The sequence below is a fragment of the Anopheles gambiae genome, chromosome 3 (genome assembly GCF_943734735.2).
Source record: "Anopheles gambiae chromosome 3, idAnoGambNW_F1_1, whole genome shotgun sequence".
Taxonomy (NCBI): Eukaryota; Metazoa; Arthropoda; class Insecta; order Diptera; family Culicidae; genus Anopheles; species Anopheles gambiae.
The window spans coordinates 91,538,343-91,561,648 of record NC_064602.1 but is presented as its reverse complement, the minus strand read 5'-3'; the positions used below and the strand labels follow the sequence as shown (position 1 = coordinate 91,561,648).

At 46.0% G+C, this 23,306-nt stretch overlaps 1 long non-coding RNA gene across 1 annotated transcript in view; it reads left to right on the top strand.

Annotated features, from left to right (window-relative positions):
- The window catches only part of LOC133392725 (uncharacterized), a 93,192-nt gene that overhangs the window by 21,751 nt on the left and 48,135 nt on the right, over window positions 1–23,306 (top strand). The window contains exon 4 of the long non-coding RNA XR_009765777.1: window positions 18,767–18,971. This is a non-coding gene — a long non-coding RNA (uncharacterized LOC133392725). The remainder of the gene's footprint in view (window positions 1–18,766; window positions 18,972–23,306) is intronic.

Genomic DNA, 23,306 nt, shown 5'->3' with positions numbered 1-23,306 from the left:
GTCGCATGCATGGTCAATATTTCGCCCACTACGCGTAGCTTGTCGTGTATGGAGAGAATTTAAAATAGAATTGAATTTATTTATAACTGTTATCTTGTGTTGTGTTGTCAACAATCGAATTGATAAATAAAAATGCGTTCTCCTGTTCAATGCGAAACTGCTTGTGTCACTTTGTTTGCTAGCCAAAGGGAGCTAAGGCATCGAATTTTGTTAAAGGGTTTCTGCGCAAACAATTACTTAGTGATGCTATATCATCCATCGCATTTGGTGAGAGCTATTCAAAGCACCTCCTAAACCCACAAACCTAAAAGTTCATCGTTTTGCCACGCTTATCAGTACAAATCCGCCCGTAAACCTTTCCTCGGGGCGCCTTTCCTTTCGACCTTCTCGACACGACCTCCAGCAGAAGCGTGAGCGTCCATTCCAGCAAACCTCTCAATCGACGTCAACTTCACAATGGCCCACCGGTGGAGTGGACGTGTTGAAGTGGATTTTGGAACGATTTTTATCAGCTGCTGTGCCACCCGATAGCCCCTCCGTTGCTGGAATTTCGGGGTCTCTCTCGAGCACGATTCGGCACGCCGTGCGCTCGCGCGCGATGATTTATGTCCACCATCCCATGGGCTCATCGTTATCATTGTGCGTCGTTTTGGTGTCCCGGCTTGGCCGTCATCTCAAGATCATCTCAAACTCGCGCGCCATCAAGCGTTGTGACGTTTAATAGCCACTTCCCGTAGCTAATTAGAAGTCGTTTCCGTTTCCATGCGGCACTCCGTTTCGGGCAACGGAGAACCGTTGCGATAAGAGCGCGTTTACGAGGGACCTCGCTTTGTGATTAGCTTCGGTGGAGGGAAGAAGATGAGATGGAAACATGCTGAAAAATGAAAAAAAAGAGGAAGCTGTTGATGAGTGTCTTTTCTATTGCCTTTTTTTAGTTGTACAATGCTTGGAAATACCGGTAAAGTCATTAAGTGTACTGCTCAGACGCCTGCACTTGATAGGATTTTTATTTTATTTCATCCTTAGGTAAAATCCCATGAACTTCAAACAGTCCTTGAGAGCACCAAGAAAGTGCTCAAAGAAATAGATATTTTTAATTCCTATCTCTTTAAAGCTGTTTAAAATTCCTTCATGTTTTATGGTGTTGATTCATTAATAAACCAATGAAGAAATTAAGAAGAACGACTCACCATTCTAATGTCATGGCATGGCAAAAAAAAACTTTCCCCTTGCTAAAAACAGCCCCGATCAGCATGAAGGCGATATTAGAAGCTCCCCATTGTGGCTTAGCGTCTGCGTCTGCATGAAAAGACGACCGACCGCACCCCGGAAGTTGAGAACCGAATCAGCTAAAAGATCAGCCAATACCTGGTTCGTTTACCATCATGTCCATTTACGAGCTGTCACCTCGTGGTCGGATAAATGCAGGGCTGTTTTTGTATGTGTGCCGGCCGGGTGGGTGGGAGTTGGCCCCGATAAAACCCAACCGGCAACATATGTTGAACTATTTTCTCTATTGAAAAACTTTCTCAACTCCTCAACGTGTGCTTCGTGCCTTTCCAGGGCAGTGTCTGTGTGTGTGCTTGTGTGTTGTTGCGAACCAGGCCGCTCGTTATTTGCCAGTTTGTTCTGGGTGAGAATAGAAGCCGAGGGGGGGGGGACAGTTTGCATTCAACCCTACCAACAACACCCGTTCTCATCCACATCCTTCCGATTGAAGGAGGACGCAAACATTTTCCCTGTCAGAAGGAACGACGGTACGCAGTGCTCTGCTTCTGAAGGAGCCAAAAGAGTTGGTTGGATGTGTGCCCCCGGGGCTAACCCAATTTCTGGAAACCAATTCTGTGAGAGGGCATGTGGTATGATTTTACCAACACTTGGTGTTTGGGCCGAGGGGCGCGCGGGAACGACGGGTGCGGGTACGAAAAACAACGCAAGTGTGCCCCATACGCCTTTTGCCGGAATGCATGATAGGATCAAGAAGGCGAACGGTTAGTTGGTAGTTCAGGATCTTTGAGGTACGACGTTCCTCAACCGTACCAAGGGGAGAATGAGATTCAAATTAGGTATTGCGGCGGTGGAGGAACGGCGGAGGGCGTTGGAAATTGGGATTGGTCACATTTTCCCGAAGCTATCGTTTTGCATGTCACTTGCGGTGCAATGTTACGGCACGCCGGCTGACGAAGCTTATTTACTATTCAATGAATAAATGAATTATTATGATAAACTTCCTTCGCACAGGCGGGATCGGCTGAAGGTTAGCGTTCGGGTGTGTCTTATATGAGTCAGATTTGTGAGAGCATTGCAGGGGGAGTTTCTTGCGAGGAGTTGGGATGCAGAAGTGTGTTATTGAAGAGCTGTTTTTTTGCATAACTAAATAAATTAAGGGTTTGTTTGAATATTTACAGTTTGGACGAATCGATGTTCGAACTCGGAATGTAATATTTCATCACCGGCACTATATTTTGAAAGCTCACCCAACCATGTTAACGCTGCTCATTCATGTTGATCATGTGTGGGGCATCATCTCTTGTTTGATGTGTACTGATAATGTTAATTAAAATTACCTTTTTCGAAAATGTTCGTATGAAGTTTTTCCTGATGCTTCCAAAAAGGCCTAAACAAACACGTTGAATTAAAACCATCCAGCCGGGTACTTGTTGACACAGTTCGACATACGACACTCGACTCGTACCGTCAAGAGTACCACTAAATACTTCTCATCCCAAACCGTCATTCCACCGTACAAAACTGCCAAAAGTTAGGCACATATCGTACCCAAAAAAACCGTGCGGAAGGAGAGCAAAAGATTCGTTTGACGTCCCTTCTGGGGCCATCTTTACCCGGAAGCCATCAATGAAATTGAAGAATAATGGAATTTTCCCCTGCATCTCTTCACCCCTTTTTGCCGAGGTCTGATCTCACCTCCCACGGCTCTAAGTGGACGTTTTCCTTCCGACACCTGCTCGACCTGCAGTGCCGCAGTGGGTTGTGCTGTCATTGTTTTTCTTTCACGCAACGTCTCGCACAAGGCTTAACTTGCGATCAGTGCTCCCAATGGCCCCGGGGGGGAAAGGAACCGCAACTTTTTCGCACGCTTGTTTTTTTTCTTCTTTCCCCTTGGAAATGGTTTCTATTTCGGGACGATACAAGGAGAGAGAAAGAAAAAACGATGAAAATAGGATGATGGCGAAGGCTTAGCCGGTGCCCGATGCTGAAAATGGGAAAATCCTTGAGGAATCGTGAAAGTGTCACCTGGATTAAGAACGGTACCACCTATCCGGTAGCTCAGTCATCGTTATCGCTTTTGGCTAGAGAAGTGGATTAACTTTCGAAGCGATGACTTTTGTGCCTGTGTGTTTGTGTTATGGGACAGGTGTTTGGTGTGGTTGGGTGAAGTAAAGTGAAGCACTTCTGCTTCGCATCATGTCTTGTCGGACCTCCTGCAGCCTGAGTTCAAGTAAGTGGAAAAAAAGAAATGCAAGATTACTTAGTAGCTACAATGTTATTGAAAGCAATAGGAATGAGAGTGACAGGCACTAAAAACTTTAGAAGTAAACAACATCTCATTCGCTTGACGAACGTGTACTTATTCATTTCCAAGAAGCTATGATGCTACAATATTAGTTTCCTCAGAAGTCGGCAGTTGTTATCAAAACAAGTTATTGCTTTCACACCATTAGGAACCGAACGGGCGAAAAATGTTGATGCATCAGCTCTTCTGGACCAAGCGTACCATCCGGACATCTACTCCGGATTATTTATGGCAGCTCAAGATGCTTGCTGTCGTCTTCAAGACGGCTGGTAAGCCGTAGAAGTTGAAAGGTAATTTGCCAGTAGCTCACACAGATTGATGTGGGCACAAAGTGTAGTGTGAGAGAGTCAAATGTAGGGCAGCCTTCCGAGAAACATTCACCAACCTCCGACAGCAAACCATTCCAGGATCTGTACCACTGCATGCCCCCTATATCCACCCTCAAAATATCCCACTGGCAGCGAGGAGTTTGGGCGATACGTGTGTTATCTGCTCTCTCGGTAAAGTGTCTTTAATTATCCCAAATAGAAGACAAACATTAGGAAGAACCGGCATCCAAAACCCCTTTTGCCTGTCTCAAGAAATTGCCATTTAGTGTGAATGTGTGTGTAGCAAACTTGCAACGGGCACAGGGTTGCAACTCCTGCGTCCACCCGGCTTCTTCACCGCACGTTAAAACGATTTCGATTCCGGGTGCTGAATGGGAAAAGTTTGGCCTACAACTTTTCGCCCGTGTGCCAATTTGTGCGAACAGGAGAAGCCTCCACGACTCCGCATCCCGCGCCTGTGTGTACGTGAGGAAATTACGATCAATTTAAATTATTTTCCGGAAGTAAATGTTCCGACGGCGGCATTCTGCAGCAACCTACTGCAGAAGAAACCTCACCTCACACACTCAGAGATGGCAATCGTGTAAATCCGTGCTGACTTATACTTTCTCACGTTTTGTTTGATGTAGTCACAAACAATTTAGAAACAGTTGTGGGCCCCGTTGTGCTACATGCGTGTCTAAGGGGAGAGGGTTGTGCCGGAGTGCCTCGGTGGAGCATGTTTCTCTCATACCGGAAGTCGCCCCATCGGGACCGATTTGTTACAAGTGCTGCGGGAAAATGTCGCAAAACAGGTGGGACGGGGGTTGGGAGGGGGGGATAACTGTGTTTGCTGAGCAAACGTTATGCCAGTGCTATCGCTTTTCCACCATGGAATGCCTTTTCTGTGTCAGACGCATCACGCATGGTTAGCGACAAGGGTGAATGAGGGAAAAGGGATGAAACTTTAAAATTTACTTGAAATGTACTTCTTGTGGATGACCACATATTCAATAGATCTTTAACCATTCCACATCGATAAGAGTTATTCTTTAATGCTATCGTGCTTTAAATCTTAAAGGGAAAAGGTCGAATAAATCATAATCTCGAACAAAAGTGACCAGCGTGAATATGCCTGTGCATGCTCTAGCTCCATCTCCAGCTTGCACTCTAACTCCGAACCTCCAAAGTCCGTTTGGAAAGCTGTTCTAGACATGTCTGAAGTGAGCACGCTTTGGCAGGAATGAATAGCTTCCCTCCAAAAGCGGCAGGTTGCCATGTTTACAGTAGCAAAAAGCGTTCTGTTGACCACTGTGTCCTTTCTTTGCACCAAAACCGTACTCCTGACGACCTAGCCAATGCTATATAGCCAACTTCTAGATCCACTATCCCGGACACCACCGCAACTGCGGGAAAGAGCTTTTAAACCTCCTCACTGCTCTCCAGGTCCCGATGAAATTGCAGAAAGTTCGTGCAAGAGCATCCTTTTGCATTCTTCTTCCGCCCGGCACACAAGCCAGCACCACAGCACGTTGAAGGGTTTTGCCAACCACCGAGTGCCAACCGGAAATGGCAGCAAAACCGGCTTCGATAGCTATCGAACGATAGATACCGTCTCGAACGGCAAACGATTGGCTCGAGATCAGAAATGTCAATACGAGAGTCGGTACAGACTTTCAAAGGAAAAGTGGGCAAATCTTGTCCACCCACATCGAGAGTGGTTTGAGGTAAGGTGGAGCCTGCTTTCGACATAGCCCGGACTCTCGTGGCCCGGTGGTCAAATTTTTGGGGCAATAAATTAGCTGACGACTTTTTTGGCCTGCCCTATTCCCCTCGGTGGTTCATTCTCGGTGTGTGTGCGAAGTGTAGGTTCTAGATTTTTTGTTCCGTGTCTCTGCGTAGAGTGGCTCAACTTCGTTTGGTTATCGCTTCTTCGTGTTCTTGTCCACAGTACGGGAACCGCAGCGTTCGATTTTCGGTTCGGTCAACATGTGTGTTGACATCGGAGCTTTAGGTCGCTCTCGGTCGGTTGGTCAGGAGTTTTTATTTCAACGGCTCTTGTCGTGTGTTCCCCGTTGGGGGGGGGGGGGGGGAGAATGTGGTGAGCAAAATAGCAAGGGCGTTCCCCGATGGCTTTGCCTGTGTACCGATGCTAGGTTTCGCTTTGACTCGGACACACAGCATGTCACTGCTTGTGCTTTTGCCCTGTTTTTGGGGAGGTGATATTGGGTGGACAAGGTGGTGAGTGGCGAGGATGCTGCGGTCACATATTTACCGCATTATGCTGTCGTCATGCCCCGGGGGTTGTGCTGCCGGTTGGACCTTATCGGTGCTGTTGAATATGGACGCTGTCGGTATGCTGCAGGGCGGGACAACACTCCCAGCGGCGTTGTTGGTGTCCGTCCCGCCGGCGACCGATCGGTACCGATAGACAGCCATGATTTAATCGATTGGGAGCATCTGCGCCACCACGGGGTTGTCACGATGGGACAAAAATGGACCACAGCGGGTTGCATAAATTATATTAGACTAATGCGGTTCCGATGCAGTATGGGGATTTGGTATTTCGATGAAATACGGTCAAATATCATGAACAAAAAGTTTGCTTTTTCCAAAACTCAGTACACAAACATTGAACGGTCTATGCTGTCATGTACTTTCTTGGGTTTAATATGCAACCACTCATCCAGCAACGCCACACAACAAGAAAGCTAACCTTCCCGAAGCAAAGATCACACGCTGCCAAGGATAATTCCAAGGGATAAAACCGTCAGCTCATCTAAAGTTCGGTTTATTTTTTAATTTGCACTCCCTCCAGCCCGGGGTGGGAGGTGACCGTCGTCGTTACGCCCGAAAGGTCCGCGGCGCGGCTGCCACGGGTAAATTGAAAATCGTAAATTTAAAACACTTTTCCACCGCACCAGAAGCAACAGCGCGCGTCGAAACCTGTCGATGGCGCCCGTCAAAAGTCCCTCGCGGCTTAGAACGAGCAGCTGGTACATAGAGCCAGGTCTTTTGCGCGCCCTTTTTGCCATCATCAACACAGCCCGATGATCCATGCAGAACGTAGCGTCGAGAGTGAGTGGGTGAGCTTGGTTTAATGAATTTATCGCCACGATTCGCGCGCGCGCGCTCCCCTCGGGCATCGGAAAGATGATAAGAGCGGGCCTCTTTCGCTGTTGTGGGCTGGCCCCGGGAAAGCAAGTCCGGGCCGGTTTCGAGCACTTTTCACCTTTTCGCAAGAACGGTTCCGGTGGCTTAGGTTTCAGTTGAAGGTGGAATTTAAAAGATTGAGTAACTGTTCTTCCACGAAGTGTGTGAGATGCGGTGCGTCAGCGTCGGAGATAAAAGCAAGTTGTTGAAGTTTTAGAATGACGGCTTGGGGAAGGAGCGGTGTTCTTGATGGTCATGCCAACCGAATCAACCGACGCATCCGACGAGCGGAGAAGGATTTTTAGCAATCCCAGGGTGTGTGTGGGGGGGTAAGTTCGAGCCGTTTCGTTCTTATCGGAATTGATCCCATAAACACCTTTCAGTAAGCAAAAAAAAAGGGAGTGAAATACACCACGAGGGATTTCCAAGAACAACCAAAGTTACGCTTCGGTGAGTACCTCGTAACTGACGACATTAAACTTTTACATCATTTTACGCAATCTCTGTACATCGGTGTGTTGCGCTCATTCGTGGGCATGATGTTTGAACCTTCCGTAGGTGAATTATTTTCCTAACAAGACTAAGAATTTTGTGGAAAAGTCAAATACGCAATGAAATAACGAACACCACATCAATACCACCTCCATGTGACGATGGGAATGTTTTTTGGAAACACTTTCCTGTTTGGTACTCCTGGTGGGCGGCTTGTTATTTGACATTGCTCACGTGTTTGTTGATGGAAGATATTCATTTTTAGTGCTCTCAAAAAAAAAAAAAAACTAGAAGAAAAGTACAACATACCAGCGATACATCTTGGTAAAATGTGCGTTGTTGTGTACAACCTTTCCCATAATCCGTTTGCCGGTTTGAGCTGAGCGAGAGTCAAGTCTCGTGTTTCTTTGAAGCTTTCGCAAAGTGGCTCGTGGCTCGAAAGTTTTCCTTGGGCGTCGCGTGTTTTGCATGTAGCTTTTGCGAAGCTGTCATGTTCCGGTTATGATAAGAACAATTTCTAGGAGCCATATCGTGCACGGGAATCTCCGCTAGGAAAAAGGAACGCTAGAACACAGCCATTAGGACGGCATTGGGTGTTGTAAAATGTAAATTTTATGCTTACCACCGTGTCGAAACGTTCAGCAACAACAGTGGTAAGATGTTGTCTTGCTGGTTTGCAAGACAGCTGATTGAAGTTTTCCACGCCTTTGTTGCTGCTTGGTTTCGCATTATCTTCGCTCGGCAGTTTCGCAAGCTCTGGAGCGACGTGTCGACAAGTTAAGCGTAGTTTTAAAGTTTCCGAATTTAAACATGCTTACAGCAGCAACAGCAACAAAGGTCTTGCAATCTATTTATTAAGAGATGAATGTTGCGAAATGGTGTGTGTGTTGGTTTATATCCTCAGCGAACCCTTAGTGTGTGTGTACCAAAAGGAAAAGAACTACCAACATTGTTGAAATTTCGGTACTCCATTTTATCCACACCATTTTATCGTGCGTTTTTTTGTTGTTGTTGTTCACTCTACCGGTAATAGAGTTCCGGTCACGGTCGTGGTACCCGAAAAATGGGAACCGGAAAAGGCTGCAGGACATTTCAATAAATCTTGCCAAATGGTGGATTAATACACGCGCAAAAATGCCGGCGCCCAGCTCTGTGCCGGGAATGATGGGGGCTTGCTCCAAATTGCTCTTACTCTGTGAGCCAAAAGGAAAAAGACTTGGTTTCCTTCACATTACTTTCGGAGTTGCAGCCGAGTTAGTTGTGTGTGCACAGGTATGCGCCGTGGGCTCTTGCCCCCACCAGTCCGGCATAGCGAAGGTATTTGCTGTCGAGGGTCACGGGAAAGATTTATGATAAAGGTCAGAGCTTGATTATTGTGGGATTATCATTCGGTGGGGCTTTGTTGGTTTGTTTTCTGTTCCTGCATTTAATATACTACCATTATCCCTTTCACGTAACAACTCACGCTTTGCGTTATCTTATATGATTTAATGATATAGACTAATATGATTTAATGCAATGTGTATGTCTAGTAGGTTTACTATAGAAGGTATATTTTGTACTAACTCATCTATACTACAAATAAGTTCGGTATTTATTTCCGTTTGATTTTAAATTCCTGTATAAAATAAAGATCCAAAAACAGTTTACTCGCCTTCACTTATCTGATTGATATTTCGTGACACGAATATGCCCCGCCTAGGTCAGCATTATTTTTTCCTAGCACTTTGGGACCACTCGGCACTAAACTGCTGATTGGATAGAATCGCTTTCCATTGTTTGTTTTTCCACTTTAAATCGAGCCCGCTTGATTCTGTTAGCGTAAATTTGCAATCCTTTCCAAACCATCGCTGGGACGGGTCGAGGACACAGGTTCCAACGATAAATTGCTACCGACAGGCGCTACGACGTAATCCTAACGTTGTGTCCACGAATAGCTCCAGAAAGCGCGGGGAATAATTCGTTTCCCTCCGCCGGTTTATTAAATCCTTTTGAGCGCAAGAACCAAGCGGCAAAAAAAAAGCATCAGCACAAAGAAAGTAACACAAAAACGGTACCTTCATTTCTTAAAACACAAAAACCTTCGACGCTGTGCTGTTGCTGCGGGCCAAAACGGAAATCCATTTGACCAGCAGGAGGCGTAAAGCGCTGGGCGCAAAGAAAACGCAACCAACAAAGCCGCCCACTGTTTTCTACTACTACTTAAACTGCTCTCTTGTTTGCATAACATTGAAACGAAGCAATTGGGTTTCGCTTTCGTTGGCCAAAAACCGACCCACTTCCCGCTGCCTCGTTTTCCCTACCGAACCGAACGGGAAAACGCGCGTCTTCAAACGCGTCATTTCAAATAATCGAGCTTTAGTAGGCTGTGGATGAAAAGGGCGGATGGAAAAGGGGTGAAAGAGAGTGGGCAGCAGGGGTAAGATGGGTGTGATGGGAATTCTCCCTAAATCGCTGATGGGTGTGACGCTGCGGGGCTGACAGGGTGGCAAGTAAGTAATTTCGCTCTCCCGCTGATTGTGGCTCGAGTTTTCAATTTTCAATCGTTAAAATTAGCCCATTTTCCTAGCCTCCTTGGGAAAAGCGACCCGAGCGTTTGATGAGTGTTCGCGTGGAAGGAGTGCCGCACACAGTGGCGTGTGCCGCTGGTATGCTGGAAAATGTGTAAAAGTTTTTCCCCGGACCGGTGGAAAACTGTCACTCTCATCTCATTCTCGGTTTTGCTTTGCAAAGTTCGTTCGATCTGTTCCCGGTGCTCTGTTTACATTTCACTTTCTTGAAGGCATGGCGATTTAGCGCCGGGCAGGTTTTTAGTGTAATGAGAAAATGCTGCTGCGCGAGCTTTCCGGAGGGCGGCTTTTCCGCGCTTTGCCGGCTTCTGTTTCTGGCAGGTTAACGCTCACCATCATCTTTATCTAATTTGATGGCATTGGAATGATTTTCGTTTGATATTGAAAGCATCCTCCAAAGAATGTAGAGCCTTCAAATTACAACAGAAGAGGAAGACAGGATCTGGTGGATTGTAGTAGTAAACGAATTTTAAAAAGATTAGTGAGAGAGAAAGAGAGAGCATAACCTATAGAATGGTAATATTGCTACTATTTCTTGTTTCAGCTCTAAACTTAAGAGCACATTTCTTATTGTTTATTCTTTGTTTGCTATTTTTTCATTGTTGGGTATATTTTTCCGTTTCTTTTATTTGTATTGTGCATTGATTTCCTGAGATCATGTTATGTTTAAAGATTAACTAGATCAAGTATCATATGCAGTAGATCATATGCAGTCAACAAAAGTTGAATACCTCAAATTTTTACCTATCATGTGACTTGGAGGCTTTCTGGACAGTTCCTTAGACTTCCACTTCCACTTATTTGAAAAAATGCCATTTTTCTACAAAAAAAACAGACCGATATCTTTAAAAAACTCAGAAAACTATGTGTTAATGCCAAAAAGGCGTGAAATTTCTCTAGTTCTGGGGTAGGCAAACTTTGCTACCAAATTCTACAAAAATGTAGAGTTCTATGTGAAGAAACAAAGAGATAATCCAAGAATAAAAATGTGTGAAATTTCTATGAAATATATAAACGACTAAGAGCCTCCTTCTCAAAATCAAAGAGGCTCGCGAGCCGCACTTTGCCGAACGCTGCTCCAGTTCAATGAAAGTCGGACAGTCTCTATTCTCCAGCAAAATAACTACATACCATCCCAATATTAGCTTCAGCAATCAGCTTAAAAGTCATTTTTCCATCCATCGACTCACTCCTTTGCTATCAATGCGAGGTACAATCGATTTTAATGCTTATGTTTAATCCATCCCCGGCAGTGTTGGGGTTTCTGCCTACCGTACACAAACCGTGTGTTGGCTGGCTCTCGCCCTGCTAAGCTAGTTTAACGCTAGTGATATACATTTTTCATATCACGTTCATCACGTACCGTCCCGCTGCTCATCAAATCACGCCCGATTTCCCGGGAGTACTGTGGGGCGTGACGCTTTTTTCTCGTGCTCCTAGCTCCCCCGAAGCCGTGAGGATATAAGTCCTGCACTGGGGATGGAAGAGCCCTTTCATCAAACATCAGCCGAGATTTTGCGCTTAACGCATTGTGTGTGTACGCCGTTTGCCAACTGCGAGTACTGCGGGACCGGTTAGTTTATGTTGATTTTGAGCACCGACGATAATGAATTGCGGGAGAGCCCGGCCTGCGTCGAACGGATTGCGAATTCAAATCACGATCGAATGCAGCAGCAGCAGTGGTCGGGTGCCAAAAGAGCAGTAGCAACATTATCGGCAAAATAGATTGGCCAGTTTTTTTTTTAGCACAGCAACGTGGAGTGGAGGTTGTTTATTTGACCATCCACGTCAGCAAAGCAAAGAAAAAATGTATACAAATAATATGTCCCATTTTTTTGTCATAAATCCCTGTCATCAATGCCGACAAAGTATCGATTGAGCCAATTTTGAATTGGACCCTTTTTTCCCCCATTCCTGATGTGGTTGGTTAGTTAGTTGTCCGCAGCGCGTTTTTAATTAAATGCAAACTGATTTGATCACAGTATCAATCAGGGCAATCTCACCGTGCAAAGGCAAACAGATAGATCGAGATAGCGGTTGCTGTGCTGTCTGTTTGTTTTTCCATCGCACTAACCACGCTCGAGCGGATATGGATTGATATTTAAGCGATTTCAGAGAGCTGTGAAGGATAGCACCCAACTTATCTGACTCTTTCACTATCTTTCTCTCTCTCTCTCTCTAGTTATATGTATGTCTTACTCCAAAACTTCCTTTGATGTGGAGAAGCGTTGAAGCAGTGTAAGATGTTCCTTTCGTTTTGCGTGTCCTGTACCATCGCCTGCGTCCAACTGTGTCTTGCCGCTCGCTTGATTGCTGCACGGTGCCATTTGCAATGAAATGGATAATTTATCCTGTACGAGAATAAATTCCCACAATTTGCATCTCGCTTCAAATGATCGAACAAACTCCCCGCGAAAGACGCAATCGAGACGGGTGTGGAAGGGAAAAGGGCAAAGCGAATTTTATCGGCAAAATATTCAACAGCGCAATGTGCGAATATGTGGATGTGGTGGTGCTGAACGCACTCGTGCAGGGGTGGAGTTGGAGCTTTTTTACGGGCCATTGAATGCTGGCTCTGTCACGTGATAAATGGCGGTAACAGGCGTACTTTGAGATTATGGAAATAAATGTTGGTGTAAAAAAGGCGTTTTTTTGGCACACTCTTGGAAGACTTCAATGTCGGTGCTTAAGGTGAATTGAAAGAGCTCCAGTTTTTTTTTTCTTCTCAGGAGAGTTTAAATTTAAATATAATTTTACGCTATTCCGTCCCAGAAAATGGAGCAGATCATGTTTGAAATTAGTATAACGCTAGACCGAGTATACGCCCTGGGGTGTGCCTACAGCATTCATACATACACTTGTATGCATATTATTGAGCTTAATTAACTACTGCTCCGGGGTACGCTTGGGAGATTACAACTATCCGCATCTAATTTAATCATCCAAAGGATACGGCACCGCACGCTGTACGTGATAGCATTTGATGAAGACAAACCACCTCAAGAAGCGTATCACTTCGTCGTCGTTCGTGCGTCGTCTGAGTAGCTCCAATCGACCTGTTGGGTACGGTATGTGCGTGTGTTGTGCACGCATTTGTCTAGGAATCAACTTTGGCAAACACAATTATGCTCTCCGGTTCTTATCCACGGTCTCGTCGGCAAAGCAAACACACAAATACGCATCCAGCTGGACGCACAGCTTCCGAGACGTTGCAGCCGTACGTTCTAATCAGATAGTGATGTACGCAACCTGTCCCTGGACGTACTCGTGAACGTCCTCGTGTTGACTATCAGAGGCAAGCGAGAAGTTTTCCTCCTGTCGATCTGCAAAAGAAACCGGTCGCAAGTAGGAAATCTTGTTAGAATCATCTTGAGCACGCACCGCCATAGAGAGCAGAGATAGCGCAATAGCGCACAACAAAAAAGTGTGGTTCCCTGTGCTCAGGCGACGAACTCACTAATTCGCTTCCCAGGTTTGAGTAAATGGATCGTCACGAGAAGCACTCACACAGGCAGAGTGCCCTCTTGTGGTGTGTCTTTTAAGGAAGGCAGCATAGCATGTCCGACCGGAGCAGAACAAGTATCGTGGCTCAATTACAGTGCCCAAACACTTGGGGCGAGGAGTAAGGTGGTCCAAGTTGTCCCATTGGAAAGAGCGGGCCTCCCGCTCGGCTAGATTTTGTGGTAAGAGAACTAAGCGAAGACGCTCGCTCGGTAAAGAGACTTCTAAACTCGTGAAACGCCACACAACTGCACAGCCCTTTTGTTTGTGTCTTGTGCAACTTTCTAGACGCATTTTCTCTTCCACTCCCTTTTCCAAAATTGCTGAAGTGATTCACTATTTATCACCAGTACGGAGTGGGTGTCTGTGTGTTTGTGTGGTTTTGCCATTTGCTGTTCCGAGCTTTTTCGGGAGTTAGTGGCGCTTGCTGTTATGGTGCGTGACAGCAGCAGCCCAAGACACCTTCCTCTCCATACGTTGGAGAGCCGTTTGTCGTTGTTGTGGTATTTTGTTGTTATGTGATTCAACCGAGTTCGTAGAGGTGGTGGTGGTGGCGATAGTGTCACTGCCATGAAGCCGAGCTACATAATTTGTCTTTCATTTGAATCGAAATTAATGGAACGCGAAAGCGCACACTCACACAGAGCCGCCCAAAAAACCAACCACAACGGCATGGCCGTAGCCGTCATCGTGTCGAGTTGTGGGGCTGGGGAAACAAAAACAAAGCGCCAGCAGTAGAGTAGGTAGAAGCGAAAAAACAGGGAGTCGACCCGGGTCGGTCCGGTTGATGAGTTTGTTCGTTGACACGTGAAAATGAAACTGCTGCGGCGGCGGCGGCAGCAGTAGTAGAGTGTCCGCAGAAGAAAGGCTGCCAGCTCAGGATGGCGCACCCTGTCACTCTGAAGTTGGATGGCAGATTCTGCTGCTAAAGCGTTATAAAGTTTTTTTTTCTATAGCAAAGCATAGTTTCTAAAAAAATACACACACTTTTAAATTTATCATCATCTCGTCCGGGATGCAATTGACAGTTGACTTAAGGGACAAGGGTTGGCCCAGTTGCCAGCACCAATCCATGCTAAAGTTGAGAAAGAGTTGTATGAGCCACAAGAGACAAAGCGAAGAGCTAATTAACATGATCTGAGTTGCAAACTAATTTGCGAAAGTGACCAGCGAGAAAATGAATTATGATTGTGGCGCATTCCAACAGGACGTCCTATCCAAAACCAAACAACGAAACCATGTTCATGTTCTACTCTCATCAGTTCGATTGCCGTGGAAACGTGGAAAGCGATTGTCAGAGGCGCTCGGCGAGCTCGAGCTACCGGTGTGTCCGGGCGTGTCAGAATGAATGACAAACAACCGAACTAGGAATAACACCATCACCACCACCAAGGCTATCTGTGCACCAGGTGAAGTTCGGTCCTGCATCTAGCCAGCCAGCCAGCCTGCCTGCCTGCGCTGGCCATTAGTAATCACTTGTTCCCTGGACACGCCACCGCCCTCAGGTGCCCTTGTTTTGCATCCAAAAGCGTCGCGTGGTGGATAATTTTCGGAAGTGATCTTTCGTTGAATAAATGATTAATCACCGGCAGAGGCGAGCCTGCCGGCGCTCGAACTGCAGAGACGCCATCATTTGTCGATTGAGCGCTGGGTTGAGCGGTTTGTGGCAGTGGGGGGGGGGATCCTTCTTGACATATTGACAGCCTGCAGCTAGTGTGCGAACTCAGACGACGACGACGACGTCCCTTTTCGTTCGATTCGGCAGACGGCACAGGAGTGTGCAAAACGAGAATGGGGTTTTGCGTTGGCACGTTCTGAAATTGGCACGCCCTTTGCCATTTCATTTCTGTTTCGGAGTACATCGGATCCGTACCTGCTCATACATTAGAGTGCAGCTCGCAATTTTCGGAAGGAGTATGTGATTGTTGATTTAGTGATATATACAGTGCGGCTCGTTATGGGCATCCCCTGCATTACCGTTTTGCGGTTTTGTGGCAGACGGCAGCACTTGGCAAGCGCCAAGGATACGGATAAGAGAGCAGTCGATGCTGCAATTTGCTGCACCATCGTGCCCGTAATCGTGCCCGTTGCTGAGAAAACGGGCCTCGTCTCGTCGTGAAAAGAAAACCCTCCCTTTTTTCTACGAGCACCTGTACAAACCGCACGCCATTTCCCTTCTGCAATGGCTGGTAGAATTATTATGTTCGACGGTGTTCGCCAAACGTGCCTACACGGTGAGTGTACGAACTACCAGACCGACGGTGCTCGGCACTGAACTTTCGATCTCAATAACCGTATAATTTCACTTTGGAGCACTCGCTTGCTCCTTTGCTGCTGCCAGTGGTCGTACCGGACGATGTTCGGAGTTCGTCCTGCTGCTCTGCGAGGTGCGATAGTCCGCCCTTCCACCTCTCTATTAGTTGACACCGGGTCCGCGTTCCGGTGTGAAATTAAATTTAATTGAGAAGCAATTAATTAAAGAGATCCAGTGCGCGCTCTGTGCTTGGGTGCTTGGAAAACGAAGAAACGGTGATGACGATGAGCGGGAAAAGAAGTTGACTCCCTAACCGCGTGGTTGGCTTACGTGGGGTAGCATTCGGCAACACTTTCGGGAATGAAAGAGTGCCCGAGAGTGTCCAGTGATGACGCTGACGCCTCTAGAGACGATGTGTTTTCGTTGTTGTTGTTGTGCATTTCTTCCACGCCACAAAATACTGGAGTACTGCTTTTGTGCTTCTTTAATGGTCAATGTACTCTACTCGACCACCTCGAGCAACCCGGGGTCTTGGTGTGCTGTTAGCGAAGTTAATTTTCCTAGACCACCACCACCAATTACTCCGAAATTTTCACTTCAGCAGCTAACCAAAAACGAAACGAAACAAAAAAAAGGAGAAAAATAAAACCCACGGCACCGGTTAATGTTGAAAAGAAAGCACAATACGGACGGTGGCACCGTCCGCTTTCGCTAACAATTCTCATTACGCTAATGTTGTTTACTGGCCCAAGCGGAAGGAATTACGTGATTATGTAGCAAAGCATAGAAAACAGCCGCAGTGAAACTATAGCCAGCCCTCCCTCCATTGCTACACGCCACACCGAAGGAGGTGAGCTGGAAAATCATGCTCTAAATTAGAAGGAACCGGCTAAGGAACCAAGTCGTCGTTCTGCCCCCCCCCCCCCCTCCTCTCAAGCGCATTGCTCCGGGGAGTGTGACCGAAGGGGAAAATAAAAATAGAAGAAAAAAAAAAACGTCATTATGACAAAAATGAAATAACCGTGATCGGTCTCGGACTAGTAGGGTGTGTGTGTGCACAGACTATAATGTTCTGCGTGACCTACGCTCGGGGATGATGAGAGAGAGAGAGAGAGAGAGACAGAGAGATGGTGAATGAAAATAAAAGAATATCCTTGTTCGTCGGTGCGCTCTTCCTATGGCGTGTCGACCTCGACCGGAGAACGAAGAAGAGGTAGAGGTAGCGCAGTAGTGGCGGTAGTCACCGTCAGGTTAGCTGGAAAAGCGTGAAAAACTCGGCACGGTCGAGTGACGAGGCCAAATAAATATTACCAAATTGTGGGGCAGGAAAGGAGTGAGTGGGAGCTAGTAGTAGATGAAGAAGGCACCGTCGTGGTCTCTGTGGCACACCGCACGCGGTCACGAAACCGAACGCGAACTGTTTGAAAGTGGAAAACAAAATGAACACACACACATAACCGAAGCGAAAATGGTGAAATTTATTTTTTCAAACAAACAAAGTAGAATTCGCAGGAGGAAGAGGAGGATTTAGGAAGGGGATTTGAGATTGTGAGTCTTTCGCACTGTCGTCGCAGTCTATTTTGGAGCTATTCGCGACGATGTGGTTTAAAAAAAAACAACGAATGTTTGCTTTTGTTCGGCGCAGTCGGTGGTTATTCTCTGGAGCTATTCAAATTAGAGATTAGGTGGAAAAGCGAATATCCAGCACTGTTTCAACAGTTCCTTTTTTTTTGTTGCAAGCTTAAAGGACAGCTTCGGAGCGGAAAGTGCAGCCAAAGAACGGGAATCTCTCGTCTGCATTGCAGGGTTGTGATTGCTTTTAATTTGCCACTGCGACACACAACCGTGCGATAATGATAAGACGAAGCGAAGTGAGCGTTAAGCATAATTTGCTCGGCCTTTGCTTTCCTATCCTATCCCGGGGTGAACGGGGTTCGGCCATTTTCTTAATGCAATTTTCCTTCAATTAAACATTTCTTTTTCGTCTCGGTTTTGGTGATGCAGAGGAGAATAATTGTATATGTGTTCTCATTATCGGTACAATGTTAAATACATGCATTGGAGAATAGTAGCTTGAATTTTAAACAGTTGTTTCATTGCGATGTATTATTGGAGCATACAGCTTTTGTTATAAGCATTTCTTTTGAATAATTTGAACTCCCTCTACATCTTTGTAGGCAGATTTTTGATTAGATGGATAACATTACAGTCGTTACAGAGTATCATTTGTTATCTAAGGGAAACGGATTAGAGCCACTCTGTTTCACAATCCTAACCAAGTATTTAAATTTACTGTATAAGGAGTTTTTATTGATAATCAATTTTGTTTGAAGCTAATTGTGAATAAAGCACATTAATTTTGTAATTTTGTAGTTACAGCAGCAACTAAAATAATAAAATTGAATAAATATTTTTTTTTTCTACCACTTCTTCAAAGGCACACAAATGTCTAAAGACTTGTAGGACTAATTTCCGTGCAACCTTTACTGAAGCATCCAAACGCTTCCAAGCAACCAAGTCCACGTCCACAGTAGTTGTGGAGCTGGCACTTCTGAACGATAGAGTCACATTGCCTTCTTACGGTCACTAGTTAATTACATGGCTCGTTGGCAACACTCGATAAACCATAACGTACAATTAAGTCACCCATTGGCTCTGAAGGACCACTCGACGCCTGTAGAGTGTAGCCTAATCCGGTACCGGTATATGCTTTGCTACATGTCTGCAACACAGCACGGTGTAATGCACCATTACCAACTAAGGTTTACTTCATACCATCCTGGTCTGGTCAGGCACACTCCTTCTACGTGTATTACCTTCTTTACCACAAACAACAACTAGCAGTTGTTTTCGGAACTCTGTGCTTGTGCAAGAGCCCGTGCGTGCATGTATTTAAATTTTCACCTCATTTCTCATCTCTCTCTTTCTTTCTATTGCCCTCTTCTCCAAACAGGTACGGACTGTGGTGGTGACCAAAAGTCAGCTGTAATTTCGGAGAATCAACATCGCCACTGCGCCATGTACACAGTGCACTCTCACCACCAGTTTACGTGCGTGGCTGTGGGCAATCACATCACTTGCTTTTCTAAATTCATCAACCGAGCAGCGCGCGTCCTGGACTGCAGTTTGGAGCTGCAATTTAGCAGACCATGTCACAGGTATGTAATTGTCATCAGCCTTTCCATACACCACTAACTAAAGGAAACAACAAAAAGGGGGTAAAAGAAGTGGTCTTTGTTCGTTCGTTTTTCGTCACTGCCGTCAGCCCACCCAGATGTAAAAGTTCTGATAGGCTTAACAAGTTATTGTACTACCGCGTCGCGTAGCGTTGATGGGGAATTAAGTCGAGCGAGATACAGCGCGGCGGAACGGATAAAAGGTTGTGCAGTTAATTGCTTCCGAAAAGAGAGAGAGAGAGAGCTCCCGCCTCGATGTTTTAGTCCTGCTGACCAAGTTGCGCGAATTCTGTGCACCCCCGGAAGCTGGTCACCCTTGATCCTGATTGGAATCAGTGCACCTCGATGTTACTTTTCGAAGGGTAGATGCATCGCAAAAAAAAACGTCATCTCCCGATCCATTGATATGTAAATCGAGCGACGAAGGGTTTAAAACGTTCCCGCGCTTAATCGGATATAGATGCAAATGCAGGCTGAATGGGCTGCAGGGCGGGCGGTACAGGATCGAAAGCTCAGTCAACCTCTAACGACCTGCAATTGACTGCGCAAAGCCCTGCCCCACAAACGCACGCGCGCTAGAGACATTTTCCGATGAGATTAGCAGTTTTTGCATCATGCACACGCGCCTGACGTGACATTTTTGCTGGCGTCGGGATACGTGCCGGGTGCACCCGCCCGCTGCACTTGGGGAATGGGAAAAAGGGTGAAACGTAATTCTGCTTTTCAGTGCAACATAGCGTACGCCGTCGTCGCTGCCGCCATCATCGTCTGCCATAGCATGCCCATCAACGCATGGCAACATTGAACGAGGGACGTTACTCGCTTGATGCAGTGATGGGACCCATATTCTACCACAACGTTACAACACGTCAACCGGAAAGCACGGGGGGGGGGGGGGGGACGGAGGAGATATCCCGCATTGTGTGCACACTGGCTGGCTGGTGTAGTGGCGGGCCTGTTGTGGCATTTGGTGGTTAAAATGAGAAAATAACCTTACTCTTTGCTTCGTGGCCGGATACGGTCCCGGCGTGTGGTTGTGCCGGGGCCGGGTGATGGCCACCTCATTGCAACCCCGAGAGTGGAATAGGGGGGTTTTTTTCCTCTTTTTGTGTTTGTGAGCAGACCACCGACTATACCAACGATAACATAGCGTGTGTTAACGCTGTGAGTCGCTTTCTATATCCGGGAAAAAAGAAATGGGTGGCCTTCAGGTGAAGGGCATTGTAACGTTCGAGGGAAGGCAAGCAAACAGGGCGTAAGTTTACATTTACGTTGCAGCTACATCGTTTACAGCTCATGGCTCGAGGAGAAAATAGGGATTTGGTGGCTTTAGAGTGTGTGTGTCTACATACAGTACGTACAGGAGTGTATGGCTGCGATTCCCAAAACGGAGGTTTATCGGTTTCCGTCGTTGTAAAGCAAAGGAAACATTGCTGGTAAGAAATAAAGGACTCGCTGTATGTGTTCTTCCGCGGTTGTTTCTACCAATCTGAAACTACTCCAAAACCTCATAAAGAATGTGTGCAGTTTGTTGGCAGTGCTTCGGGAGGAATGTTAGTAAACAATACAAAACATCCTTCAGGAGTCATAGGATCCGTGGAAGATAGGTTCTTGTTCGAAAAATGTGCTCTGCAGAAAGTAGTCTATTAGGATAACTTATCGATTAAACGATCTTTTGGATCTTTGTTATATTTACATAGAATTAAATTCTTGTAATTCGTGGTGCATGAAAACTTAAGAGATTTTGGAGTTTCATTGAAAAGTTTCCTGGGTACAGAACTACAAATAATAACATAAAAATTAAATCCTCTAACAGATCAGATAAAAATACTTACTTCTTCAATTTTCTTTCTTGTTCTTTAATGAGCTTTTTTACCTATAAATGGATTGTTGATCATGTTCTACCTTATTGGAGGCTCGCTTATCCTAGATTTACCATTATTTATTTACACAAGTATCATTAAATCAGGTCATGCGATGTTTTGCTTGTTAGCTATCAATTTTGGATAATTTGCCTTGGAAATTTTTGCAGTTTGAATCGAATTTTGGACTTCAACAAACCTACGTTCTCTTTTGACTAACAAACTGTCAACAATTGTTGCATTAACGACAAGCACTGCTAACTTATTGGCAAGTAGCAGCGACGAGGTCTCTTCAATAAGAAGCTTCTATGTTATACTTTCAATCATGAAAGCCCTTTCATCTCATTGCACAACTAGTAATTACATTGAGCACTACAATTTTATCTTACAATTCCTGTTCAACAGTTTTATTTTAAGGTTTCCTTCTTGCTCACTAAAAGCTACTGGTACGGTTTGCTGCTGCTTGTGATACTAAAAATGAACCTCTGCAGCAAAAGCACAACCCCTTTTCATTGCTAAGCTAAACGGTGCACTGTGCACTTCGCCTTTTCTTTGCACCTTCCATTACCTTTTCCACACAAACGCACACACTACTACCTCCCGAGTGCAATAATGAAATATTGTTGTAACAGAATGATCTTCTCCGCCGGACCCGGGCGACCCCGCTCCAGCACGGGACGGAAGTCACCAGCATGATGCCCATCGTTTTGTGGTGGAATGTGGCAAGCATAATGTAAGCTGCATTGTTTCGCCTTTGTGCAACGCCGCTTTTGCCCAGTGAGGGGAGGGAGCGCGGAGCAAAAAGGACGAAGAAAGCGAACAGAGCAGCATTCATGCGAGCACACACACACACACACACACACACTCATCTCCTCTTGTTGTTACCGTGCCGAGGTGTACCGCAGTGTGGTTGCAGTGCGCTGCAAAGGACCAGATCCGTGTTTGGGGTTGGCGTTATGTGCCAGGCATCTTGCGTGTGTTGCATCATGCATTGTTTTTCTTCTTCTTCCTCTTCCTCCTCTTCTTGGTAGCTTTCTAGCTGCCGCGCTGGCCTGGACCTTGCCGACATTCCAGAAGTCAATTAAGCCACCCACCTCGGTCCACTTTCCGGCAAAGGCCTACTCTAGTATTCATACAAAATGCCACCACAACACACAACCCGGCCATTTGTCCGGCTGCGTTATTGTGTTATATGTGACTCCCGTACAGTTGGTTTATTGTGGATTGTGCGGAACTGCATAAGGAAAAAAAACGTGTGTGGCAAGTGGATGGAAAAACCACTGCACAGCTGCAGCGTACGCCGGGCTCATATGTATTTATTGTTGGTGGCTGGCTGGCTGGCTGGCTGGCTGGCGAACACGTATGAAAGTTTATCCCTTGATGCAATATTCCAAAGCAATCAAAATCACCATATGGCAATCGGTGTGGCGTTTCTCAAGTCGGAAAGTGTGTGTGTGTATGATGCTTTGTGCCAGATAGTTTTGATTGCATTGCATCGAGTCAAGAAAAAGGTTCGCCTTATATTCATCGTCACCTCTCCAATCACTATCCGATGCGAATGGGGGAATGTCTTTTTTCCTGTTCGTTTTCATCCGCACAAAAATCTCAGTTATTTGCAAACATGCAAAAAATCATAAATCTAGCAGCAGCACTGAATCTGTCGATGGCATAAAAAGCATTCGTAGCGTGGGAAAAACTGCGAAAAGCTCGTGCTCATCGTAAAGCTTCGACACGGCTTCGATTAAGTGGTATCGCAGAGAGAGAGCGAGAGAGAGAGAGACAGAGAGAGAGAGAGAGAGAGAGAGAGAGAGAGAGAGAGAGAGAGAGAGAGAGAGAGAGAGAGAGAGAGAGAGAGAGAGCAAGAGAGAGAGAGAGAGAAAGAGAGAGAGAGAGAGCTTGTGAGGGAAACCCAACGGCGATCTGGTGCCAATCGAGATCGACGGCATCTACAGCTCCAGCAGCAGAAGATGATAACACCGAGATCGTTATGCGTATGCACTATACCGCTCGGAAGTGGTTTATTGTTCCCCGGGCAGGGAAGCAATTGACTGGGTTACGGGTATCGATTTACGGTTATCGAGAGAAAGGAAAAAAAAAACAAAACAGAGATGGCGGTCCTATGAATGCCGAACGCGCGATAGCATCACAACTACTGCCCCAGAGTGTATCTGCAATGCATCACAGGCAAAAACAACAATACAGAGGGAAGGAAAATTGCAGGCTTTTTGTGTTTCTTCATTTTGGTATGTCCAGTGTGGTGAGGTGTGGGGGCTCCGCAAAAAAAATAATACATGCAAATTTGACACCACACGAACGCGACGCGCGAAGCAGCAACGGATCGCACGTTTCTTTCTGTGCCAGCCACTTGAGATGGAGGAAAAAATAGCCCCAATATTAGATTATCATCACGATAGATCGCGTTGTGCCCCACGCGGACAGAAGCATAGCATCCTGC